Source organism: Erinaceus europaeus, chromosome 11 (assembly GCF_950295315.1).
Source record: "Erinaceus europaeus chromosome 11, mEriEur2.1, whole genome shotgun sequence".
NCBI lineage: Eukaryota > Metazoa > Chordata > Mammalia > Eulipotyphla > Erinaceidae > Erinaceus > Erinaceus europaeus.
The window spans coordinates 107,987,234-108,007,004 of record NC_080172.1 but is presented as its reverse complement, the minus strand read 5'-3'; positions in this window follow the sequence as shown (position 1 = coordinate 108,007,004).

The following is a 19,771-nucleotide window of genomic DNA, read 5'->3' as shown; positions in this document are numbered from 1 at the left end:
AGTAATTTTCTACTGGATTCTTTAGGTCTTTCTATGTATACTATCATATCATCTGCAAATAGTGAGAGCTTGACTTCTTCCCTTCCAATCTGTATCCCTTTGATTTCTTTCTCTTGCCTGATTGCTATGGCAAGAACTTCCAATACTATGTTGAAGAGTAACGGAGACAGTGGACAGCCCTGTCTAGTCCCCGATCTGAGGGGGAATGCTTTCAGCTTCTCTCCATTGAGTATGATGTTGGCTGTAGGTTTGCTATATATAGACTCCACTATCTTGAGGAATTTCCCATCTATTCCCATTTTTTGTAGAGTTTTGAGCATGAATGGGTGTTGGATTTTGTCAAAGGCTTTCTCTGCATCTATTGAGATAATCATGTGGTTTTTGGCTTTGCTTTTATTGATGTGATGAATGACATTGATTGATTTATGGATGTTGAACCAGCCTTGCATTCCTGGGATGAATCCCACTTGGTCATGATGAACAATCTTTTTGATGTGTTGCTGTATCCGGTTGGCCAAGATCTTGTTTAATATTTTGGCATCTATGTTCATCAGAGATATTGGTCTGTAGTTTTCCTTTTTTGTTCTGTCCCTATCAGCTTTTGGTATCAGGGTGATGTTGGCTTCATAAAAGGTGGAAGGGAGTATTCCTGTTTCTTCAATCTTATGGAATAGCTTAACAAGTATGGGTATTAACTGTTTCCTGAAAGTTTTGTAGAATTCGTTTGTGAAGCCATCTGGTCCAGGACTTTTGTTGTTGGGGAGATTCTTAATAACGGTTTCAATTTCTTTGTCTGTGATTGGTGCATTTAGATTTTGTAGTTCTTCTTGGTTCAGTTTTGGAAGTGCATAGGTTTCTAGGAATTGTTCCATTTCTTCCAGATTCTCTAGCTTGGTGGCATATAGTTCTTTATAGAAGTTTCGCAGAATTCTCTGGATTTCTGTGGTGTCAGTTGTGATATCTCCTGCATCGTTTACAATTCTACTAATTTGAGTCTTCTCTCTTTTTTGTTTGGTGAGTCTGGCTAGGGGTTTGTCAATTTTGTTTAATCTTTCAAAGAACCAACATTTGGCTTCATTGATCTTTTGTATGGTTCTTTTATTTTCGATGTTGTTTATTTCTGCTCTAACTTTAGTGATTTCTGTCCTTCTGGTTGCTTTAGGGTTCCTTTGTTCCTCTTCCTCTAAGTCCTTGAGGTGTGTAGTAAGGTCGTTCATTTGGGCTTCTTCTTGGTGTTTAAGCACACATATTACAGTAAACGAGTACCCAGGTTCAAGCCCCTGATCCCCACCTGTAGGGAGAAAGATTCGTGAGTGGTGACATAGGGCTGCAGGTGTCTCTCTTCCTCTCTAACTGCACTGCTCCTCTCTGCTGGGAAATTGTGCAGATGCAGTCACATCTGCCATGTTGTCCCCTCAGGCTACTGCTAGTTCCCATGAGAGTTGGGACATTCTCGGAGTGCCTGTTTCGCCATGTTGTGCCCTCAGGGCATTGTCTATTTCCCTGCGATATTTAGAGCTTTGGTCACTCCTTCCCCTTCCCATTCTCATGAGAGTTATTATCCTATCCTGAAGTGCTATGGTTACTCCTCCCCCTTCCCATTCTCGCGAAATCTGCCCTTCTTCTTCTGCACCTCTCTCTCTTGCCAGCGCTTCACTCCGGTGTTCAGACGCAGCAAAAGTTACTGCGTGAGGTGGCCATTTTCGCTACCTCCACGTGGCCCAACCTGCTTCTCTAACACCCAATTTGAGGTGCCAGCGCAAATGAAGATTTATGTTCCCTCTTCGCTCCGGACCTCCTCTCTCTCTTCTCCGCAGCACACGACAACACCTCAGTTTCTCTCTGTCTTTATCAAATCATACATTAAAAAAGAGAAAATAAATGATCATAGGATTAATTTCACATTCTAAGAGAAACTCACCACAGGAAGTCAAAGTCTTACTATTTTAAATGAGTAGTAATTTACATAAAGGAACATGTTCAGGTGTAAGTAATAAACAGAACACTGCTAGTCTTATGCTGGCCAAAAGTGGTCTGCGTCTCACATAACCTGCAGGCAACCCTGGGAAGAGGATATTCACATTACAGTCTCATGTTATAGATGAAGAAACATCACAGAAAAATGTCAAGGGAGCAGTAAAGTCAGTTAATTCTGATTTCAGGGTCAATACTCTTCTTTACAAATTTTTGTTGTTGCTACTGTTTTATTAGGATTGATAAGACAGTAGTATTTTCTCCATTTTTAAAATGCATGTATTTCATTGGGGGCACTGCCACAATTCTTTGACATGCCTCTGATTCTTTATATTGCACATATGAGTTGAAACCATCCATCCAGGAGTTGTCATTCGGAGAAATGCAAGTCATTTGGTAACAGATACAAACTCTAACAATAAAAGTCCTTGAACATAAAAAAACCTGAAAGATAAAAGTCGTTGATTTTATGTATTGCACCAAAGTAAAGGACTCTGGAGATGGGGGTGGGGTGGAGGGAGACAAGGGTTCAGGTACTGGAACATAATGGCAGAGGACCTAGAGGGGGCTGAATTGTTAACATAGAAAACTGAGAAATGTTACACATATACAAACTTGAATGTAAACCAGGAGTCCCACGGTGACGGGGGAGGGGTGGTGTAGCATAACCATATGCAAAAGACCTTCATGCCTGAAGCTTAGAATTTCAGGTTTAGTCCAAGGTACCATTATAATCCCAAGTTGAAAAGTACTCTGGGGAAAGCAAGTAAAAAGGGAAGGAAGGGAGGAAGGGAGGAAGGGAAGGAGGAAGGAGGAAAGGAGGAAAGGAAAGAGCAAACAGACAGAAAAAAAAAAGAGTCAGGGCAAGTGACTCAAAATCACTTGCGTACAGGATACCATTGAGCTAACACATGTACCCATCTCTCTCCTCTCTCTCTCTTTCTGTCTGTCTCTCTCTTCTTTCTAACTTTAGTAAGAGAGAGGATGGGGGGGTGACAATAAAGACACAACAGCATTGCTCCATCATCTGTAGAATTCCCCTTGGTGGCTTCTATGGAGGAGTCATCCCTACTTGGTAGATAAGAACAATGAGGTTCAGAGTGGTTAAACTGTTTATTCTGTGTCAAATAACAGCAAATCTGGACTTTTCACTTGAGTAGGTTCACACACCTGTATGTGTGTGTTCATGTGTGTTTAGGATTTACTTATGGAGAGAGAAAAATAACAGACCATCACTTTTGCTCATGCAATGCCTGGGACTGAACTCAGGACTGACAGCACTGTAGCCACCTTGGCATTTCCTATGGCACAAGGAATTCACAGCGCTTGAGTTAGAAATTGTTAATACTATTTTATACAGAGAAGGACACTGAGATTCAGAGATGACACGGAATGGCTAGAGCCAGAAGAGCAGAATCAGTGTAGTCTTGTCTGTGGAGTGTGGTATTCTTTCCTTTGGTATTCTTTCCTTTATGTCTTGCTGGCAGGAGGGTAGGGTGAGGAGTTGATTGATTAGTTGAACCATGGCTAAAAGCCTTAACTTTTCTCTCCCTGATAAACTCCCCACCCTTTACTCTGACAAGTATTTTAGTAATGTCTGGAAATGACCCCAGTCATGAGCTATCGCAGCTGTCAGCTCAGTTTAGAGTCTGAAGAATTCTAAGCAATTCGACATTCTCCTCCTGTCTTCCAGTCCTCCACCCATGTTCCTACCTTTGTGAATATTCTCTCCCTCGCCGGCTCTCTCTCCTTCTCACAGACTCTATACACTTTATTCTGACTCATCCTTCAAGCCTCAGATTAAATTACTTTTTTTAAAAAAAGGAAACTTTTTTAAATTTATAAAATAAAAAATATTATCGTAGGATAAGAGCAGTACAATTCAACACAATTCCCAGCACCAGAACTCAATATTCCATCCCCTCCATTGGAAGCTTTCCTATTCTTTATCTCTCTGAGTGTATGGACTCAGGGTCATTGTGGGGTGCAGAAGGTGGAAGGTCTGGCTTCTGTAATTGCCTGTCCACTGAACATGGGCATTGGCAGGTCGATCCATACTCCCAGCCTGTTTCTATCTTTAAGGAAACTTCTTAGTCTTCATCAACTCCTACCCCATACCCATTCCCATAGGTTAAGACACCATGTAGGTTAAGACAACTCCTAGTAATAATATGTAATATGGAAAGTAAGCACAAATAATAAGCAGTTAATATATTTGAACCCAGTCCTTAAAATCTAGAGGAGCGATAGTAATATTATCAGAGCTTAATGGTAAAATCAAGATAGAAATGTCATTCAGCTAGTTGTAGAGATGATGGTTGGCCCATGCCAACAACTTTAGGGGAATTGTAGTGGATTGCAGTGGGGAGACTGAAGATTCAGAACTCTGGTGATGGGAGTGGTGTGGATTTAAACCCCTGTTGACATGTAATTATGTACAATAAAATAATTAAAAAAACAGATTAACTTTGGCTGTATCATGTACAAACAAAGACTTTAAACTAAAAAAAAAAAAAAGAGAGAGAAATGTCGTCAGCATCCCAATATTGCACAGCTAGTACAAATTCGAACATAACTATCTGGTTCAGAATCCCAAATTTTCAACACTGTGTGCCAGTCGTTCTTAGCAGGTAGAACAATTATAAGACTCGTTTACTCTGTGTTTTCTCTATGAAACTGAATTCTCCATAGCTTGTTCACTGGTAAATCCTAGCCCTTAGCCGAGGGTCTATATCAGCAGGCCACAATACATATTTGCTGAATAAATAGTAACATAAGTAATGTGACAGCAGAGTTAGTCACTTGGCTACTTACCAGTGTGGTGATTACAGTAGGTTGATTGACTTTGCTGTGTGTAGCTTTTGTATCTGAAGAGTGAGAATCAATTACTGTCGGGTTTTATTTTGACTGTGGGAAGTTAAGCGACGAGCTAAACTCTGGGCTCAATATGTATTATGAGATATTGTGTCCGGTAGGGAGCTAGATAGAGTTGATTTCTTCTTATTTCCAAGAGAGAAACAATGTGGAAACAGACAAGAAATGTCACTCCATAACTGTCAAACGGGTCTCCAGAGAATTCTAATTTAGCCCAAGGGAAACTTTGGCTCCCCAAAGAGGCCTAATAGAAGGATTGGTTGAGATCTATTTTTACTCCTCTCTTTTTCAATTTTGCTTGAGGTGTCAAATTGTGTGAATTTTTAGGTGACAAAATCTGGGAAGGTCAAATAAAAGATCAGATAATTGAGAACATTCTGACGTATCAGAATCAATGAAGTCCTAATTAATTCTTAACTTAAATTAAAAAAAATTACTGGCCAAGATATTGTCAAGTAATCTCTTAGCTTATGCATATATATATATATAGTCTTGTTCCCTGCAATTCCTCTCCTGGATTTATCCTAAGGAACCAAACATACCCATCCTAAAAGATTTGTGTATACCTATGTTCTTAGAAACACAAATTTAAAAAATTTCTTTATTGGGGAATTAATGTTTTACATTTGACAATAAGAACAATGGTTTGTACATGCATAACATTTCCCAGTTTTCCATATAACAATACAACCCCAACTAGGTCCTCTGTCATCTTTTTTGGACCTGTATTCTCCCCCCTATCCACCCCAGAGTCTTTCACTTTGGTGCAATACTCCAAGAAACACAATTTGTAATAGCCAAAACCTGGAAGCAACTCAGGTATCCAACCACAGATAAGTGGCTGAGAAATTTGTGGTATATATACACAATGGAATACTACTCAGCTATTAAAAATGGTGAATTCACCTTCTTCACTTCATCTTGGATGGAGCTTGAAGGAATCATGTTAGGTGAGATAAGCCAGAAAGAGAAGAATGAATAAGTGATGAACCTACTCATAGAAAACATTGACAGATAAGAATAGAAGGGAAAACACAAAGCAGAACTTGGACTGGAATTGTTGTATTGCACCAAAATAAAAGACTCTGGGTCAGGTAGGGGGGAGTGTTCAGGTCCTGGAACATGATGGCAGAGGAGGACCTAGGAGGGGGATCAGAGTGTTTGTAGAAAACTGAGAAATGTTACACATGTACCAACTACTATATTTTATTATCAACTCTAAATCCCAAATAACCCCCCCAATAAAGAACAAAAAAAAAAAATCTTGTTTTAAGTCAAACACAGACTCAATATAAGCCAGGAGTTTATTGTCTTATTATAACCATGACTACAATCGAATATAATAATACAAAGGGTACATCTGAAACAGCGAAGTTATACTCAACATTTTGGTGGTTCTGGTCAAGTACTGCCTGGAGAGGACGATGCGTGGTTTGAGTGCTACACTTTAAGAAGGTTATATTCATAAGAGCTCTTATTCTTCTATAAAGTGAATCTTGTGTTCTGGTAAACAGACTATTGAACATGTATTGAGAATTTTTTTGTCATCACCAAACAGAAGAAGTTTAATATAATGACCCAGCCTTAGTGTTTAGAAAATGTCCATGGATCTATCAATTCTCATTTTGCTGGACCTTCTTATATTGCATTCCATCAGTCCATAGACTTCGCCATTCTTGCCACTTCCACAGGACACAATATCCTCTTTCATGTATCTTTTGTCAGCTCAAGACTTCCTCACTGACAAAGACTTTCTCCTTGACTAAACTGTAATCAGCCCCCTCAGAGCTCCCTGCTTGACTAGACCTTGCCCTTGGGCCCTATAGCAAGAATCCCACAAAGACAACCATTGTCCTGACCACCCTGGCTTGGCTGCAGGAAGAATCCTCTTCACACAGTTTAACGAGAATTCTTCCTGTCCTCGAAGTCTCCTTTTAATAGTTTACTGTCCACTGCTACTCTCCACGGCAATTTAGAGCTGCTGCTCTCAGTTACCTTTGCTGTATTTGGAGCTGAGCCCCTCTGCCTTTCAGTTGTGATGGTTATTGTATTTGTTTGTTTATTTATTTTTACCAGAGCACTGTTCAGCTCTGGTTTATGGTGATGGGGGACAGGGGATTGAACCTGGGACTTTGGATGCTCAGGTATGAGAATCTCTTTGCATAACCGTTATGCTAACTAACCCCAACCTCAGTTGTGATGGTCTTGACATAACATCATACCAGTCCTAATGAAGTCTTTCTTATGCTTTTTCATTTTTTTTTTTCCCTGCAGGTAGGGAGCTGGGGGCTTGAACTGGAGTCCTTGAGTTTCCTACTATGTGCACTCGACTGTCTGCACCAATGCCCTGTCCCGTTTTTCCAATTATTTTTATTAGTGATTTAATAATGACTTACAAGACTGCAGGGTTACAGTTCTTTTTTTTTTTTTAATTTATTTATTCCCTTTTGTTGCCCTTGTTGTTTTATTGTTGTGGCTATTATTGTTGTTGTAGGGTTATAGTTCTATCCAACACTGTGTCTTCCCCTTTCTTACCATTTTAACAAGCATGAAATCATATATATATATATATATATATATATATCTCCAGGGTACTGTTCAGCTCTGGCTTATATTGTGGGTGGGGTGGGGATTGAACCTGGGACTTGGAATCTCAAACATGAGAATCTCTTTGCATAACCACTATGCTATCTACCCTCCCCTAGAATAATTTTAACACCACCCTTTGCCATTGTGGTAGGTTTTTGATCAGTGGACTGCCTTCTGAAAAACTCTTACACCCTCGTAGTTGACAGCTTCTTATTTCTATGATCTAGAAATCCATGGTTGCATGTGGGGTCCCTCCACTCAGTTCTACTGCTATGTTCCAGCTACTCAGGGAGAAGGGACACAGGGTAAGAGTTACATTTGACTTAGCTGTGCTTTACCTACTTATCCTGATTTTATTTGTTTATTTTTAATATTTCTCAGTTTTTCTTTTTCTTTCTTTTTTAATTTATAAAAAGGAAACACTGACAAAAACATAGGATAAGAGGGGTACAACTCCACACAATTCCCACCACCAGAACTCCGTATCCCATCCCCTCCCTTGATAACTTTCCTCTTCTTTATCCCTCTGGTAGTATGGACCCAAGATCATTGTGGGATGCAGAAGGTGACCCAGTAATTCCTCTCCTAGGGATGTACTCCCAGGACACCTTAACACATGGCCAAAAAGAAATATGAACACCTATGTTCATAGCAGCACAACTCGTATTAGCTAAAACCTGGAAGCAACCCAGGTGCCCAACAACAGATGAGTGGTTGAGAAAGCTGTGGTATATGTACACAGTGGAATACTATGCAGCTATTAAGAACAACGAACCCACCTTCTATGACCCATCTTGGATGGAGCTAGAAGGAATTACGTTAAGTGAGCTAAGTCAGAAAGATACTTTGATTTATTTTTACTACACCTCTGTTTCACTTGGGTATTACTCCAATTAATGTGTGCTACTGGCTGTAGCTACTGAGGCTCAGAGTGCAAAATCAGACTTTTCTAGAATGACAAATTGGTGATTTGCACCTAGGTCTTCTGACTTGTATTTAGGTCCTTTCCTACCATAGCACAACTACCTCTCTTTTACAATGTATACTCTGTATTTGACATTTATTTATGCATTCCATGTCTGTTTTTCTGCATAAACATTTGCATATCTACCACCTTTTAGTAGATATAGTAGGGACAAGGGATTAAAAAAAAATGAATAGAGGGCCCAGAAAAATAGCCCACTTGGGAGAGCACACACTTTACCATGTATGGGGACCTGGGTTCAAACCCCCAGCACCATAAGAAAAGAAAGCTGGGCTCAGGCAAAAAATAACTGAAGTCAAGGGCCCCATGGAACATACCTAAAAAAGACTTCCTAGCTTCTTCCCACATGAAGACCCCTAGTTTCATCTGCTCTATCCCTACGTTTGGGTTCCTGTTTATTAAACAAATTGTCCTGCTTCTATATTACCGCCTTTCAGCCACTAAGTTGCAGGCACTACTATGATTCCATCATGGCCTCCATGGGCAGATGACCTGACCAATGTGTTCTGGAAACTCACCTCTCTAGATTCATACCCCACGAGGGAAAGATAGAAATAGGTTGGTGGTATGGATCCATCTGCCAATGTCCATGTCTAGTAAGGAAGCAGTTACAGAAGCCAGACTCCTACCTTCCTACCAGCTCCCATGTCCAATGGAGAAGTAATTACAGAAGCCGGACCTCCCACCTTCTGTACCCCATAAAGAATTTTGGTCCATGCTCCTAGAGGAATAAAGAATAAGAAAGCTTCCAATGGAGGGGCTGGGATACAGAACTCTGGTGGTGGGAATTGTGTGGAATTGTACTCCTGTTATCTTACAGTCTTGCTAATCATTATTATCACTAATATATATATATATATTTTTAAAAGAAAGCTTCACAAGCTGTGGAGCAATGTTGTGGTGTCTCTCCTCATTCTCCCTCTCTCTGTTTGTCCTGTCTCTCGCCAACTCTCAGGAAAAGAAAAAAAAGAGTCCACATAGGCACAAAAGCCTAATGAAGCAATGGTGGCAAAAAAGAATAGGACATAGGCCTTTCATTCTTTTTTATAATTTAATTGTATTAGTGATTTAATATTGATTTGCAAAATTACAAGATAAGGTGGCCAGGTGGTGGTGCACCCAGTTAGGAGCAAGGATTGGTGCAAGGATGCGGGTTCCAGCTCCCTCCCCCTCCCCACCTGCAGGGGGGACCATTCAGAAGTAGTGAAGCAGATCTGCAGGTGTCTCTCTTTCTCTCTCCCTCTCTATCTCACCCTCCCCTCTCAATTTCTCTCTGTCCTATCGATATAAAATGGAAAAAATGGCCACCAATTTCAGTAGATTCGCAGTACCTACTCCCAGCAATAACCCTGGAGGCAAAAAAAAAAAAAAGAGAGAGAGAGATAACAGAGGTGTAATTCCATTGGAAGGCTACAGCAAGTTCTCCTAAGGTTGCGGATATGGGTTAACTATTAATTCTACAACTATCTGCATATATTTGTCTAGATTTGTCCTTTATCCCCCCCCCCCCATGGTCCCATCATCTCTTCCTTTCTAAGTCACACCTACACTTACTATTAATTCCAAATGTTCTTCCTTTTTGGTTTTTCTCTCTCAGGATCCTGATGGAGTTGGAGTTAAGAACCCTCTCTCTAGTCATCTTCCCCCTATCATCTTTTCCCTGCTGGAAGTATGGACCAAAATTCTTTTTGTAATGCAGAAGGTGGGAGTTCTGACTTCTGTAATTGCTTCTCTGCTGGACATGGACATTGGGAGGTTGATCCGTACCCCCACAGACCTTTCTTTTTAAAGCAAACAACCTAGCAGGAGACTTAAATACAAGACACCAATACAAGATGCAGTGGCTATGAGCAGTTTACTTAGACACCTGAGGAGGTAGTTAGGAAGGAACATTTTTGAGGCCATGTACAAGGAGGAGAAATTTGACTTCCTATTCTCCCACAGCTTTGTCTTTTATTTCACTTTTATGCTCACCTACTTTCTCTTCCTCCCTACTCCAGGTACATGAGTGCACAACAGGCCTTCAAGCTCCAAGCTCCTGCTGAATAAAAACGTTGAACAGGCCTCTGCTTTTATCCACACTTAATTTTCACACAAACATCTGAATACATCAGACGGAGGGGGTTCATTAACCATTCTGGAATACTTAGTAGTGTAACTTGTTAAGCTGCGAGGAAAGAAATTAGAGCGCAGTGACCTGTAGTGACTCATGTAAGGTCACCTAACAGTGTCAAAACCTCAGCAGGACTTTCTCCCTAGGCTTCCAGTCCTCCCCGTTGTAGCAATCAACATCTGAATGTTCAAAGAACAGCTGGATACAGAGCCTGAACCAGAGCAGACTTGGGATTCACCCCTGTGGGTAACAGAAGGGCCCACAGAGTGTGTCCAGACTAGAGCTACTAATGGCTTCTTATGGCCTTGCAATTACCACCTGATGTTACTGGCTGCAATTAGTTTTCAACGTGGGTTTGACCCTAGGAAAACCTGCCAGGGGCTGTCCTGCCCTGTAAAAACTAGTCTGCTGTCAAGGAGAAAAGACCATTGCTTGCCAGTGAATTCACAGAGTGGGGAAGCAGTTCTTTCTAATAGCTCTGGAATCTGAACTTTCTCAGAAAAAAAAAAAAAAAGGCATCGTACCTCCTTGGCTTCCTCATATGTCTTCATCTGTCCCATTACCTCTGTTTGATGGAATATACCAGCAGGGGCCACAAAGTGCTTTAAATACTTGTGTAAACAGTTGAGACAGAGAGAAACCTCATTACAGATAAAGTGAGATGTGAAGTTGGGCCGTCCATTCATCTTACTCAACATGAAGTAAGGTCTGTTTTTCAGTTTGGCTAAAATAAAATCTATCATGTTTCCTTCCTAATGTCTTGTTTGGGGGCAGAGGTGGGGGAAGTGAATGGCAACATGAGTAAGCTTCGGAATTATTGCTCAAGAATGTGACAAATGTCCTCTTTCAAGAACTGTTGACAGGCAGTGGCAGGAAGCCTTGGCAGCTGCTGCTGCAGAAGTTGCTTTGTATTGATTTGCTGTGGGCATACATAATCACGGAGCTGGGGCTTGAGAGAGGGATCCGTCAGAGAAAGCCAGCCCAGGCCCTTCTGCAGTACTTTAAGGAGCATGCTTCCCAATGGAAAAAAGAGGAGGAGGGCAAAAAAGAGCAAGGGACTTGAAAAGAGGAGTTGGGAATCAATTTGATTCAAGTCTAGAATGTCTCTTCTTCTTTAACTGTTAACCACAACATTTTTTTTTTTAAGTCTGGGTGGTCTGGGAGGTGGCGCAGTGATAAAGCTTTAGACTCTCAAGCATGAGGTCTTGAGTTTTATCCCTGGCAGCACATGTGCCAGAGTGATGTCTGGTTCTTTCTCTCTCTTCCTATCTTTATCATAAATAAATAAATCTTTAAAAAAAGTCAATTAAAAAAATTCTGGGGCCAGGCAGTGGTGCACCTGGTTGAACACATTACAGTACACAAGGACCTGGGTTCAAGCTCCTGGCCCCCACCTGCAAGGGGAAAGCTTCACAAATAGGGAAGCTGGGCTGCAGGTGTCTTTCATTCTTTCTCTCTATATTTCTGGCTGTTTTTTTAAAAAAATCTTTATTTATTTATTGGATAGAGACAGATAGAAATTGAGAGGGAAAGGGGTGATAGGGAGAGAGACAGAGAGACACTTGCAGCCCTGCTTCACCACTTGTGAAGCTTTCCCCCTGCAGGTGGGACCAGGGCCTTGAACCTGGATCCTTGTGCATTGTAACATGTGCACTCAATCGGGTGTGCCACCACCCAGCCCCCTATTTCTGGCTGTCTTTATCAAATAAATAAAGGTAATAAAAAATTTAAAGCAAATCCCATGGAAATAGAGAAGGAAGTGGGGGAAGAGTGGTTTGTTGACATTTGGCAAGGAGAGTGGTAGAGGATGAAGGGTAGAATTTGTCTTTCTGGTCAAAGCTTGAACTCGACTATGGCTCAGTCACTGTGATGGTTAAGAAAATATGTTCATCTACCTTTTCACAATGCACAAATTTATTTATTTTATTTCTTAGTATTTTATTTACTTATTAATGAGAGAGCAAGAGTGAGAGCGAGAGCGAGAGAGAGAGAGAGAGAGAGAGAGAGAAAACCAGACATCACTCTGGTACAAGTGCGCCGGGGATTGAACTCAGGACCTCATGTTTGAGAGTCCAATGCTTTATCCACTGTGCTATCTCCCCGGACCACCATGATTTATTATTTAAAAAAATATATGTGGGGAAATCCCAAACTGATATCTGGATATCTAGGATTCTTGCTGGAGATACCTTCTCCTTCATCCTGTTTCCATACTACATCAACTTTAACCCGATATGTCAAAAGAAGGTAGACAGAATGCAGACTCAAGTATTGACTCTTACACTGGATGTCTTACACCTTCAGGTACAAATATTCCCTCCTGCCCTCAACAGTAGCTCTAGTCCTGCTTTATTTATGATATTCAGTGTTGTAATACATGTATACCACTATATGCAGTATGCTTACTATTTTTTATAGGGAATACAAGCTAGCTGTCTACTCTATATTTATTTATTTGCTTATTGCCAGGATTGTCACTGGGGGCTCTGTACCTACACAATTCCACCACTCCTGGAAGACTTTTTGTTTGTTTGTTTTGATAGAAGGTGAGAAACAGCGAGGGAGTGAAAGACTTAAGGAGAAAGAGACATTATAATATTGCTCCAGCACTCATGAATCTCTGCCTTTATATTGTACTCCACCGTGGAGATCAGGGGCCCAAACCTGGATACTGGCACATGGTGAAGTGTGTGCTCTGCTGGGAAAGTTATCTCCTTGTCTCTTTCTTTAAATTTTATTATTTAAATTTAAAAAAATATTTATTTATTCCCTTTTTGTTACCCTTGTTGCTTTATTGTTGTAGTTATTATTATTGTTGTTATTGATGTCATTGTTGTTGGATAGGACAGAGAGAAATGGAGAGAGGAAGGGAAGACAGAGAGTGGGAGAGAAAGACAGACACCTGCAGACCTGCTTCACCACCTGTGAAGCAACACCCCTGCAGGTGGGGAGCGGGGGCTCAAACCGGGATCTTTAACACTGGTCCTTGCGCTTTGCGCCACCTACGCTTAACCTGCCGTGCTACCACCCGACTCCCTTTCTTTAAATTTTATTTCTGATTTAATATTGATTCACAAAATTACAAGATAACAGGGATACAACTCCATTCCTTCCATTTGAAGCTACAGCAAGTTCTCCTAAGTTTGCAGATAAGGGTTAACTATTTTTATTTTTATTTCTTTATTGGGGAATTAACGTTTTATATTCTCCAGTAAATACAATAGTTTGTATATGCATAACATTTCCCAGTTTTCCATATAACAATACAACCCCCACTAGGTCCTCTGTCCTCCCTCTTGGACCTGTACTCTCCTCCCACCCACCCCAGAGTCTTTTACTTTGGGACAATATGCCAATTCCAGTTCGGTTTCTACTTGTATTTTCTCTTCTGATCTTGTTTTTCAACTTCTGCCTGAGAGTGAGATCATCCCATATTCATCCTTCTGTTTCTGACTTATTTCACTTAACATGAATTTTTCAAGGTCCACCCAAGATCGGCTGAAAGGGGTTAACTATTATTTCTATAACTGTTTGTATTTGTATATATTTGCCCTTTTTTCCTTTTTTTTTTTCTTCTTCACATTTTCTCTTCTTTTCCAAGTCACATATACACCAATTACTACATCCAAATTGTAAAAGGCAGTAGCCTTGATGTTCCCTTTTTATGTAGAAGTTTTTAAGTTCCTTTTAGTATAAGTTGCTTGTAGTGTGAGATGGAAAATTCCTTGCCCTTTCCCCCTTGAAGAACAGGACCTAATCAGTAAGCCACCGGTTGTTTACCAAGAATCAATAAACCACCAGTTGTTTACCAAGACCCTGCAAACAGGCAGAGCTTATCAGGGCCTTTGCACTAGGAAATTATTTTCTAGGAAGGGGCAGCTGATGGCGGGGGGGATGTGGTGACCCTACCTGGTTGAATTTTATTGGCTGTGTGGTCTTGCAATGTTTGAATTTAGCCCGCGCTTTGCTTTGAATGGATCATGCTTCTTGCTTAGTTTGAAATGATTGGATACCACGTTTTTTATGATATGTGATTGGATGTAGGCTGATAAGGTGATGTGTTCCCCCTCCTTGAGTGTAGTCTGAATTCCTATAAATTGTGTGGTTTGAGGCTTGTTCAGGGTCGAGCTTGGTAGACTAACATCAGTTACCACTCGGCCCGGATTGCAATTCGTGAATAAACATCTTTGCCTCTTTACAGTGGATGGTGGTTTGATTTCCGCTCGCTAACACAAATGTCTCTCGGGTTTCCTCTTCTCTCTCTGGGTCCTGGTGGAGATGGAGTTCAGAGCCCTCCGGTCATCTTCCCCTATCATTTCACCCCACTGGGAATATTGACCAGAATTCTTTTTGTGGTGCAGAAGGTGAAAGTTCTGGTTTCTATAATTGTTTCCCTGATGCACAAGGGTATTGGCAGGTTGATCCATACCCCCACCCTGTTTCTATTTTGCCCTAGTGAGGTAGCTTACCTGTTTCTTTAAAGTTCTTGTGTTAACCTTAGAGCATAACGTGTGAAGACATTGCCAAATGGTGTTTGATTCAGCTGCTTTTAAATTTTTTAAATTTCCTTATTGGGCATAATGTTTTATAGTCAACAGTAAATACAATAGTTTGTACATGCATAACATTTCTCAGTTTTCCACATAACAGTACAAACCCCACCTGTTCCAGGACCTGAACTCCCCCCCCCCCCCCATCCCAGAGTCTTTTACTTTGGTGCAATACACCAACTCCAATCAAGTTTCGCTTAGTGTTTTCTCTTCTGATCTTGTTTTTCAGCTTCTGCCTGTGAGTGAGATCATCCCATATTCATCCTTCTATTTCTGACTTATTTCACTTAACATGCTTTCTTCAAGCTTCATCTAAGATGGGCTGAAAATGGTGAAATCACCATTTTTAATAGCTGAGTAGTATTCCATTGTGTATATATACCTGTATACAGACCACAACTTGCCTAGACACTCACCTGTTGTGGAACAACTGGGCTGCTTCCAGGTTTTGGCCATCATAAATTGTGCTGCTATGAACGTAGGCATACACAAATCTTTTTGGATGGGTATGTGATTCAGTTGCCTTTTAGGTTGTTAAAATAAGAGGAAGGTATAACCTCAAACCTTACTTCCCGTTGAAAGTTGACCACGTACTCCTGGTTGGAAGGGCAAGAACTCCCTGTTTAACTGGTCTGCAGGAAAGTGAAAATGAGAGGAACTATCATCTCATCAGAATTAAGGATCAGAAGTATTTGTCTGAGGAACTACACCATTTTGTGTTACCACTACCTCTCTCCAACCCGCAGGAAAGAGAAGCTACTTTTGAAAATATTTGGAAAAAATGTTACTCATGTTAACAGAAAAATCTAGGAGTATTAAAAATCTTAAGGTTAAACAGTGTTTTTACAGGAGATGTTCATGCCTCAGGCTTCAAGGTCCCAGATTCAATCCTTACATAAATCGGAAATGAGCAGTACTCTGGTAAAAAAAAAAAAAAAAAAAAAAGGTTTTTCCTTAAGTAAATGTCTACTCAAATGGAGAGGCATCAAACCAGAAGTGTTTTGGAATGCTAAACACTTCAGGGGGAAAAAAAAAAAAGGAAGCAAAGCAGGAAATCATTGACTGGCTAAAAGCCTAGTTGACTGTGAATGCTTTTCCTTATGCTTTTGTTTGTGTTACTTGGAGGGGGGCATAGTCTTGGATTTTTGGTTCTCCTCTTAGGTCTCCAGGGTACCTGAGTCACATCAGATTAGTGACCTGCTGGTTTAGTCAATTTGATACTCATTGTGTTTGGTAGAGCAGGGTGAACAATTTGTACTTGGTGTGTGAAGTAGTAAATAAACAGTATCTTGTCACTAGGTACTGTCACTAAAGATTACTTTAAAAGTGAGATCAGACTGACAGGGATTCAGAGGTTACACATTCTCCTGTGCTAAATATGAATATATATGGGCCCTAGGTCAGATCAATAGGGTTAATAATCAGCAGGGAGTCGGGCTGTAGCACAGCAGGTTAAGCGCAGGTGGTGCAAAGTGCAAGGACCAGCATAAGGATCCCAGTTCATGACCCCCCCCCCTGCTCCCCACCTGCAGTGAAGCAGGTCTGCAGGTGTCTATCTTTCTCTCCCCCTCTCTGTCTTCTCCTCCTCTCTCCATTTCTCTCTGTCCTATCCAACAACAACGACAACAATAGTAACTACAACAATAAAAAAAAAAAAACAGGGGCAACAAAAGGGAATAAATAAATATTTTTAAAAAAAAATCAATGGTATTTATATACTTTCCTCATATTTGGGAACTACTCTCTGGCCTAATCTAACTTTCTAGTCCTATTGTCAACTCTGACACTGTCTTCCCAGACAATACTTTTAGTCCACTTGCATGTTAGTTATTGGGCTCAAGAAAGAATTACTAAAGTCATGGGCCCCTTAGAACATACCTAAAACAGACTTTCAAGCTTCCTCCCACACAAAGACCCCTAGTTTCATCTGCTCTATTCCTACCTTTGGTTCCTATTTATTAAACAATTTGTCCTGCTTTATATCTTATAGCTACCAAGTTACAGATACTAGCATGACACTATCCTGACCTCCCTGGGCAGACAGACAACCTCACCAATATGTCCCAGAAGCTCGCCTCTCCAGAGCCCTACTCCACTAGGGAAAGACAGAAACAGACTGGGGGTGTGGATCCACCTGCAAATGTCCATGTCCAGCAGAGAAGCAACTACAGAAGCCAGACCTTTCCCCTTCTGCACCACATAAAGAATTTTGGTCCATACTCCCAAAGGGATAAAGAATATGGAAGCTTCCAATGGAGGGAATGGGACATGGAACTCTGGTGGTAGGAACTGTGTGGAATTGTACCCCTGATATCTTACAATCTTGTTAACCATTATAAAATCACTAATAAACATTCAAAAATAATTTAGCAGGAATGTCCCATGAAACAACTGTTAAAGTACAAAAGAAATTATCTTGTACCCCTATGGGTTCTTCAGATACTGGGCAAATAAATTAACACTGGATATATTGGCTAGAGCAAATGTAAGAGAAATTTATTAATAACATTCTATACATAGTTAATAATATTAATACTAGTAACCGCTAATGATAGACTCTATACATATAGAATAAGAATGGGACAAAAACCTTAGGAACTTACAGTATAGTCTTAGAACAAATAATTTTGTTACAGCAGAAGACTTTGAGGAGAAGAAATAGGAGATCAGTTTTGGAGTTAACACATAACACACAGAGAGAGACACACACAAGACACAGAAAGAGAAAGATGTATAGATTAAAGTTTGGTTTCTTAGTGATTAGATCTTTTCTGGGAGATAGTTTTGTTGTTGGCAGTGGTGGCGGTTTTGCTTGTTTGTTTACTTGCCTCTTCTTTTAACTAGAGCACTGCTTCACTCTGGTTTGTGGTAGTGTCAGAGATTAAACCTGGAACTTCATGCATGAAAAACATTTTTTGCATGATCATTGCGCTATCTACCTAGTTGGGAGATGCTCTCGAAGGAGACACTTAAAAGCAAATACTGTCAAAGGTAGGATCTGGAAATCTATGGAAACCTTTTGCTAAAGGCATTTTGGGTGGCAGATTTTATTCTCTTCTCCCCTTTCCTTCTTCCCTCCCCACCTCCCTTCTTCTTTCTCTTCTCTTTCTTTCCTTCTTTCTTTTTTTTTTTTTTAGGTTTCTTTTTTTTTAAATTTATTTTCCCTTTTATTGCCCTTGTTGTTTTAATGTTGTAGTTATTGTTGTTGATGATGTTGTTGTTGTTGGATAGGACAGAGAGAAATGGAGAGAGGAGAGGAAGACAGAGAGGGGGAGAGGGAAAGACAGACACCTGCAGACCTGCTTCACCCCCTGCGAAGCGACTCCCCTGCTGGTGGGGAGGCAGGGGCTTGAACCGGGATCCTTACACCTTCTTGCCATGTGTGCTTAACCCACTGCGCTACTGCCCAACTCCCTTTTTCTTTTTTTCTTTCTCTCTTTCTTTCTTTCTCTCTTTCTTTCTTTCTTTCTTTCTTTCTTTCTTTCTTTCTTTCCTTCATTCTTTTGCTACCCTACACATCATCAAGAGGCAACTGTGAAATCCTTTGAGAAGTTATGAGATTTTAAAATGAGGAAGTCAAACACACAGGTTTGCTGGGATGAGTGGGACTGGGTGAGAACTGATTTGGACCCAGGTTGTGGAGCTAACAAATCAATTTCCAGTGCCGTTATAGGTAGCATGGTGATAATTGTTATGCGAAGACTTTCATACCTGCAACTGCATAGGTTCACAAGTTCAACCCACTGTATAAGTCAGAACTGAGCAGTGTTCTAGTTTAATTTGTTTACCCAAAGCCCCTTGAAAAAACACTTTTTACGTTTTAGAAAAATTTGCTGTCCTTGGAAATATTATTGTTATAACAACAATTATGTGCATGCTTCTTGGCCTCCCCCACAGTCTGAGCTTCCTGGGGGGGGGAGCTTCATGAATGGTAAAACAGGGCTGCAGGTGTCTCTCTCTCTCTCCCTTGCCCCTTTCAATTCCTCTCTATCTCTACCCAATAATAAATAAATTAGAAATAAAACTACATTCAAAGTCAACCAAATTTCTAAATAACCTGGTTATAATAATAACTATCTATTGCTTTCTTAAACCCTAAGACAGCAGGAACTCTTCCCATCCTTTATAAAATTCATATTTCTCCCAGTCCTGGAACCTCTGGGGTGAGGCTCATTTTTCAATAGCCTTCTCTTGGCCCATACCAATTGATTACTGCATCTGCTGATCTCAGCCTAATCAGTGCAACCAGCACCACCTCGACATGTTTCACTTCAGACTGTGTCCACAGACAACAGGCCTGCGATGTCACCCCTTCACCTCCAGGATTCTGACACCAAGTTGCAGATGCTACCATGGCACCAACCTGACTCCCCCTGGACAGATGACCTCAGCAATGTGTCCTGGAACCCCCATCTCTCTGGAGCCCTGACCCACTAGGGAAAGACAGGAATAGGCTGGGCGTATGGATCGACCTGCCAACGACCATGTTCGGAGAAGCAATTACAGAAGACGGACCTTCCACCTTCTACACTTCATAATGACCCTAGGTCCATACTCCCAGAGAGATAAAAAATGGCAAAGCTTCCAGTGGCGGGGATGGGATATGGAATTCTGGTGGAGGGAAATGTGTGGAATTTTACCCCTCTTATACTATGGTTTTATCAAGATTTCCTATTTTTTATTTTA